The sequence below is a fragment of the Rattus norvegicus genome, chromosome 17 (assembly GCF_021556685.1).
Source record: "Rattus norvegicus strain SHRSP/BbbUtx chromosome 17, alternate assembly SHRSP_T2T, whole genome shotgun sequence".
In the NCBI taxonomy this organism is placed as follows: Eukaryota; Metazoa; Chordata; class Mammalia; order Rodentia; family Muridae; genus Rattus; species Rattus norvegicus.
The window spans coordinates 5602404-5609159 of record NC_141550.1 but is presented as its reverse complement, the minus strand read 5'-3'; the positions used below and the strand labels follow the sequence as shown (position 1 = coordinate 5609159).

At 46.2% G+C, this 6756-nt stretch overlaps 1 protein-coding gene across 2 annotated transcripts in view; it reads left to right on the top strand.

The window, feature by feature from the left end:
- Positions 1 to 6756, top strand: part of Ntrk2 (neurotrophic receptor tyrosine kinase 2) — a 314011-nt gene that overhangs the window by 274411 nt on the left and 32844 nt on the right.

Genomic DNA, 6756 nt, shown 5'->3' with positions numbered 1-6756 from the left:
TCTTTTTTTCCCCTCATATTTTGCTGTATCCTGTGGTTGTCTTAGTAGGGAACAGGTAGTGCACAGAAGTTGCACGATGAAAACAGATTTGGATGAAAGACTGCCTGCTAGGGTAGGGTGTAGAGGAGCTTATGGAAAAGCACAAGGTACAGGACCTTCTACACCTTGGTCTGAAGGTACGAGGACAGGCAGTGGCCCCAGAAAGAAGCAGGCCATAAGTGGACTGAACCAACTGTATTTGCTCAGATCACCATAACAAAATACCATGGGCTAGATGGCATAAACTCCAGAAATACCCTTTGTCACAGTTGGGATGGTTAAGGTCAGAGTGCCAAGACAGCTAAGGGCTATCTTCACGACTTACTGATATCGGCCACCCTACTGTGTGTCCACCCTACTGTGTGTCCACGCAGTAAGCAGCCCCGCCGCCATCTCTTTGGGGAAGAGTTGCATTGGATTAGGGTTCTGAAACCCTATGACCTCATCCATCCATAGTCACCTCTTTAGATGGGCCATCTGCCATGCAGTCACTCGGGGACTTACAGTGTCAGATAGGAATTGGATCTGAATACCACTAAGCTCAAAGTCAATACTCCAAAAGACCATAGTTGTAGGAGCCTGAGGGACTAGAGTATCTGTCTGGAATACAGTATTTTAATCTACATATTCATGCAAGGCCTGATGTTATTCCAACTTCTTACATCCAACTAAAACATTGGAAGGTCAGCTGACTTGTGTAGGGAATAACCACGAAGGACACATGCTGGAAAGCCTTAAAAAGAAAGCCCGTGGCTTCCAAAACACCATATACACGTCCAATTGTTATCAACCCTCAGGCTTTCCTTGGCTTTTGTCCACCTTAAATGTTTTTTATGGGTAGAAACAATGTTATTAAAACACTCTGAGATTCAAAGGGGGAAATTAAATCATTCCTAAACCCACACGATTGTATATCTGTGTACTGATACATGCTATTTTCTTATATGTTTGTGTGTAACTATTGGTGTAGATATAGGGACATACAAATGCTGGCACATGTGTGTGCACATTCCTGTGCACTTACGAAAAGCTCTTGTTATTCACAGCATGTGAGTCCCACAACGTCACTGAAAATTGAGGTGGTGAGTCTGAGATTCTACCTGGGTTTAATGCAGGTTAAATTGTCACCTCAGGTCCTCATGATTCTGTCATCTTTTTAGTGTTAGCAAGCTTCTTACTTAATGTAGGCTTGTCCTTAATTCACGATAGCTGAACTTAATGCTTCGACCTCACAGTGGTTGGTGCAGAAGAAGATTCACTTAGCAGAAACCATATAATTTCACATTTTGAATTGGATAATTTCCCAGGCTGGAGACCAAGTACACTTCTCCTATGATGCAGGGCAATGAACTACAGTTCTCCAACTGGCCAGGCACCCACTAGAGGACATGCCCTACATGACTAAAGTTGGGAGTTCTGAAGGTTGGGGATACCAAATGTGCTGTGTTTCCAGGTAATGACCTGAAAAGCTGAGACCCAACTCGGAAGCCAGGGACACCAGTGTTGCAGATTCATAGATACTAAACGGGAAGAGGGTGGGGTAATGCAGTGAACACAGATCATGCCAGAACTATGTAGATTTAATGCACATATTTTTCTGTAAGGCGCACTCCAGCTTTCTTGGCCTTTGGAACTGGAGGCTATAACTCACCACTGCTTGGAGACCATTTTTAACAGCAAAATAATTAACAGAGTCTCAAACAATACAGGATGAATGGTACTAAGTACCTCTTGGTACTAAGTACTTCTTGAAAGGGACACTTGGTAGAAAGCCCAGAGAAGATTGTCTCAGTGTCCCCGAGGTTTGCTAGAATGCCCATGCCAGGTAATTCAAGTTTTAACTGTCCTGAGCATGACTGCGAATGCCTGAGAAAGCACTATGACTATTCATTTGGAGGTTACCAGCCAACTTTATGAAGCAAACAAATCTTCAAATGCACAGTGTGAGTAATGAAGGCTTACTCCTTCGACTCCGATACATACCAGCCACACATGCTCCAACCTTACCTTCGCTCTCACAGCCAGCATTCAGGCTTTGTGCCTGGCCCGTTTGGTAGCCTTTCCCATCAGTACAATGTATCATTACATTTTTAAAAAAGATTTATTTATTTTATGTATATGAGTACACTGTAGCTGTCTTCAGACAACCAGAAGAGGGCATCGAATCCCATTACAGATGGTTGTGAGCCACCATGTGATTGCTGGGACTTGAACTCAGGACCCCTGGAAGAGCAGTCAGTGCTCTTATCCGCTGAGCCATCTCTCCAGCCCCACATCATTATATTGTTATTGGCCAAATAACTTCACCCCATCCAGTTAAGTAGCCCATTATTAGCCTACGTATTCTTTGTCACTAGATCTCTAGATATTTCTCTTTCATACCATTTTACCTGGCAGCAGGGGGCATGGGTCTGTGTCGAGCTATTGTCCCCTGTTCAGCTCCATGACTTTGGACCGGTTCGCTGAAGTGGGGCCCTACCTTCATCCCAGCCCAGGGCAGAGCCCTTTGCCTGGGGTATCACAGGGAGGGCTTGGATAGCGAGTTCAGAATGGGGCATCCAAGTTCAAATGCTGAGTGTGAGCCTCAGAGCGAACTACAGAAGTAGCTAAGGGATGAGGCAGGGCTCAAGGGCTCAAGACAGAACTCAGTCCAAAGTGATCACTGCAGCGCCCCCTGCTGGGCATTCCTGTCACTGCTAGAGCTGTCTCTGGCAGCACAAGTGCGTCATCCATGGGAACAAATGCTAAAGACACCACGTCTCTCTCCTGCCCATTTGACTTTGCTTTTTCAGTCACACTTTCTGGTTGCGTGTTGTTACTGTCAATGTTTTTCTTGAGGCAAAGCTGAAGTAAGTATTTATTCCGGGCTGGCCTTGAACTCGTGACCCTCTTGCCTAAGGGGCTGGGATTACAGGAATGTACCTACCTCAGTATAGACCTTATTGGGTGGTAGATGTCTTAGTTAGGGTTTCCACTGCTGTGAAGAGACACCGTGATCAAAGCAACTCTTATGAAGGACAACATTTAACCGGGGCTGGCTTACAGTTCAGAGGTTCAGTCCAGTATCATCACGGTGGGAGGCACAGTAGCATCCAGGCAGGCATGGTGTTGGAGGAGCTGAGAGTTCTACATTTGATCCAGGAGAGGACTGCCTTCAGGCAGCTAGGAGGAGGGTCTCCAAGCCCACCCCCATGGTGAGACACTTCCTCCAATGAGGCCACACCTTCTAACAGTGCTATTCCCTGGGCCAAGCATATTCACTACCACCACCACCACCACCACCACCACCACCACCACCACCACCACCACCCCCAATAGGTTCTGAGTGCCTATTAACTATCTAAAGTTAAAAAAATAAAATGAAATAGAATAGCTTACCCAAGAAACTGGCTAATTTTGTTGAAAAGCAAGTTATCAATCTAGTTGATTGGCTGCTTTTAGGTGGAGTGCATACTGATGAATGAAGGGGTAAATTGTTGACAGCTTCTTAATGCTCATGTGGCCTATCATTTCCACCATCTTAGATGGACTCGTGTGTTGTAACTGCCCCTCGGAAGAATGGCCCAAGGCTGTACAGAAGAGAAAGTGGGGGAGGAGGAGGCAGGGAGGGGAAGAGGAAGGCAGAGGAGGAGGGAGAGAGGCAGGGGGAGACCCGGAAGGAGAACTCTGAGCTGGTGGTCTTTCATCAGGATTGATTTGATGGAATCTATGTGTTGCCACATCCACAAGGGTTCAGGCTCTGCTGTCTGGGTGGCTCTGGGTGATTCTGAATTAGCAAAGCAGGACTGAACAGACTTCCCTCTCTGCAGACATGAGCTTTAAATGACCAGTGTTCCTGATGGTGAAACAGATCTCTGCATCACTACATGCATGCCTTACTCAGGAGCTGCAGCATTGCCCTCACTTCCAGACTCCCTGGCCCAGACCCTCCCCTAGATTTCCTGTGGCCTCTGCAATACTAGGGTGGCATCTGATTGATCTAAACCCACATGGAATCTCACTGCCAATCTCATCCTACGGCTAAATCAGTCACCGCAAGGGTATAGGCTTGCCTGCGGTCTACTCTATCCTCTCTGCAGCAACGTCTTCATTCAGGTCTGCTGATCCTCTCTCATCTATTCCCAACAAACCAGTGTGGGCTGAGAAAGTCCAACATGGAGCACAGGACATAATTATGTACCATAACAGTCACTCCTCTGAAAAACAGGATGGCTACAACTTGACCTATGTGGGAGCATCTCCTCTAGGAGAAGCAGGTACCATTTGGGATCAAACATTATTCCACACATAGATCCGAGGTTAATCTTCATTCCAGAAGAAAATGTGCAAGTACGATACAGTCATAATCAAAGCGGATGGTCAGCATGAAGTGTTCCAAGATCGATCTCGAGCTTAAGCGGTTTCTGTGTTTCCTCTCCCATTCCTCCTCTGAGCTGCTTCTCTTGTAGGAAGCAAAGGCAGGGGAGTGGGGAAAGATGCTTCATGTTCTGACCCTTTGACATTATGTCTTAGGGCTGAGCTCATGTTGTAGATGTGTGAGCTGAGAGAATGAGGGAAAGCCCCCTGAAGTGTTCCAACTTCCAGTTTTCAACATTCCTATCTAAGTGTCCTTTAACAGCATCTTACAGCAAATTGCTCCCCCTCTAAGTTTGTGATCAGTCCCGGCAACCGGAAAATTCAATAACCCCAGGGCAAGACTGATAGGGAAGCGACCCACAGTGAAATAAACTACTGCTTGCCCCAAGGTTGCTGCTGGTCCCCGGACAAGCCATAGAACCTATCAGCCCATTATAGACACTGGAAGGACAGCTGCCCTCACTTCTGTGACGGGCTTTCCTGCCATCTTAGCCCTCACGATTGCCTTAACTCATGTTCCTTTCAGTGTAAATGGCTCTCTTCAAATCTTTAGTTCCCCTCTAATTCTGGAAATCGAGGTCAGCTACACTAGTGACAACTTATAGGACAGGTGTCACTCATTGGAGTAAAAGTGCCCAAGCCACAAAGACGGAGTCCCACAGAAACTAGCTGTTTAGATGAACTCTGCAGAAGCTCAGATTCCCACTTTCAGGTTCAACCCCCGGATATGTTAACACTCTCCAAAGCATAGAAGGGGAGGGTCAGGGCATGATAGCCATCATCTTCCACGGAGAGGTCCATTGTACAGAAAAAGAAAGACTTTACTGAGGAGGGAGACCCTAGGTCAGCCCTTTCTAGAAGAAACCATTTCTGAGACATTTGCCGAGAGTCTTGGGAACTGCATCTCTAGAATCAGGCAAACATAGAGTTGGGTTTCAGTCTCCTAAACTGATCACATGATCTTAGAAATGTTGACTTTTTTTTTTCGGGTCCCTAGGGCTGAGTAGATGAGCCCCTTGCCTACCATCCAGTATCCCAGAAGCCCTGGGTATCCCCAGTTCCACAAAAAAATGTAACAGCACCATTGCCTGGTGTGGATGGGTATAAGGGTGGAGTGAAGGACTCATGTGACCTTGTGTGTCCTAAGGCAGTGGTTATCAACTTTTATCTACACAGAGTTGCTCGGGGCTTCCCTAAAACAGGCTGCTGGGCTTCACCCTCACACTTTCTGATTGAGTAGGGTATCTTAGAGTTTACAGAACACAAGACAATTCCAATGACCTCAAAGCCAGTGTTCCTGTTCTTGGGATTGCACCCTGGGACACACTCCTGCATGTGACAGGATATATTTACAGAATTTTCTTCGATTTTGAAACGCTGGTCATGGTACATGGAGAAATACTTGCTATAAACCGGGAAGAGGCCCTACGGAGACTTAGCTCCTGCCTGGCCTTTGCCATGAACTTGTCACATTGTCAGAAGAAAGCCTCTCAGCCTCTTCATGCATTTGCTGCTTTGTTTCTTCTGTATCTTCAGCAGGAGATACAGTGAAAGAGCATTACAACATTTCGAATAGCACACACAGTAAAGGGTAACGTCTTTGCAATTACTAGGGATGCTGAGGATAATGTTGCCTTCCCATTACTGATGTATCTTTGGCTAAGTTACTGAGGCAACACTGTATCTTCTTGAGATGGGGGAGGCAGGGAGAAAAGATGGAGGGAAGAAAGGAGGGACACACACACACACACACAGAGAGAGAGAGAGAGAGAGAGAGAGAGAGAGAGAGAGAGAGAGAACAGAGATAGAGGGACAGAGAGAGACAGAGAGACAGAGACAGAGACAGAGACCAAGACAGAAAGAGAGTCAGAAAGAATGAGTCACAGTTCTAACCTTTGAAGGGCATCTGCAGAAGTGATTAATCCCCTTGTTAATGTATTATGTTTATTTAGGGACATCAGAGCTAGAGCACCATTCAGACATTAACCAATCCTTTGACATTATTTGAGTGTTCCCTTCTCCGTGATGGAAACTGACTAAAATTGCCCTTTCTCGGGTCCTGTAATTTACCTCCCTGCTTGAGGAAGGTATTATCAGTGGGCTAATGTGGTTGGCATGACGTTTATTAAACTTTTACTGAGGACAAAACCCCTCAGCACTTGACATGAAGCACAACTTTTGAAATCTAGCCTAGGACTCCAGCTCTGGGCTTCACAACAGCAGTGAAGAACTGTGTGTTCGCCATGAAATGGTCAAAGCATCAAGTTCATGGTCCAAACTGGAATCTTGACTGTCATCTAGCCAAAGGGTTCCTAACGGGGATACCTACTTTGTGACTCACCTTCGTGTCCTTTGTTGGCA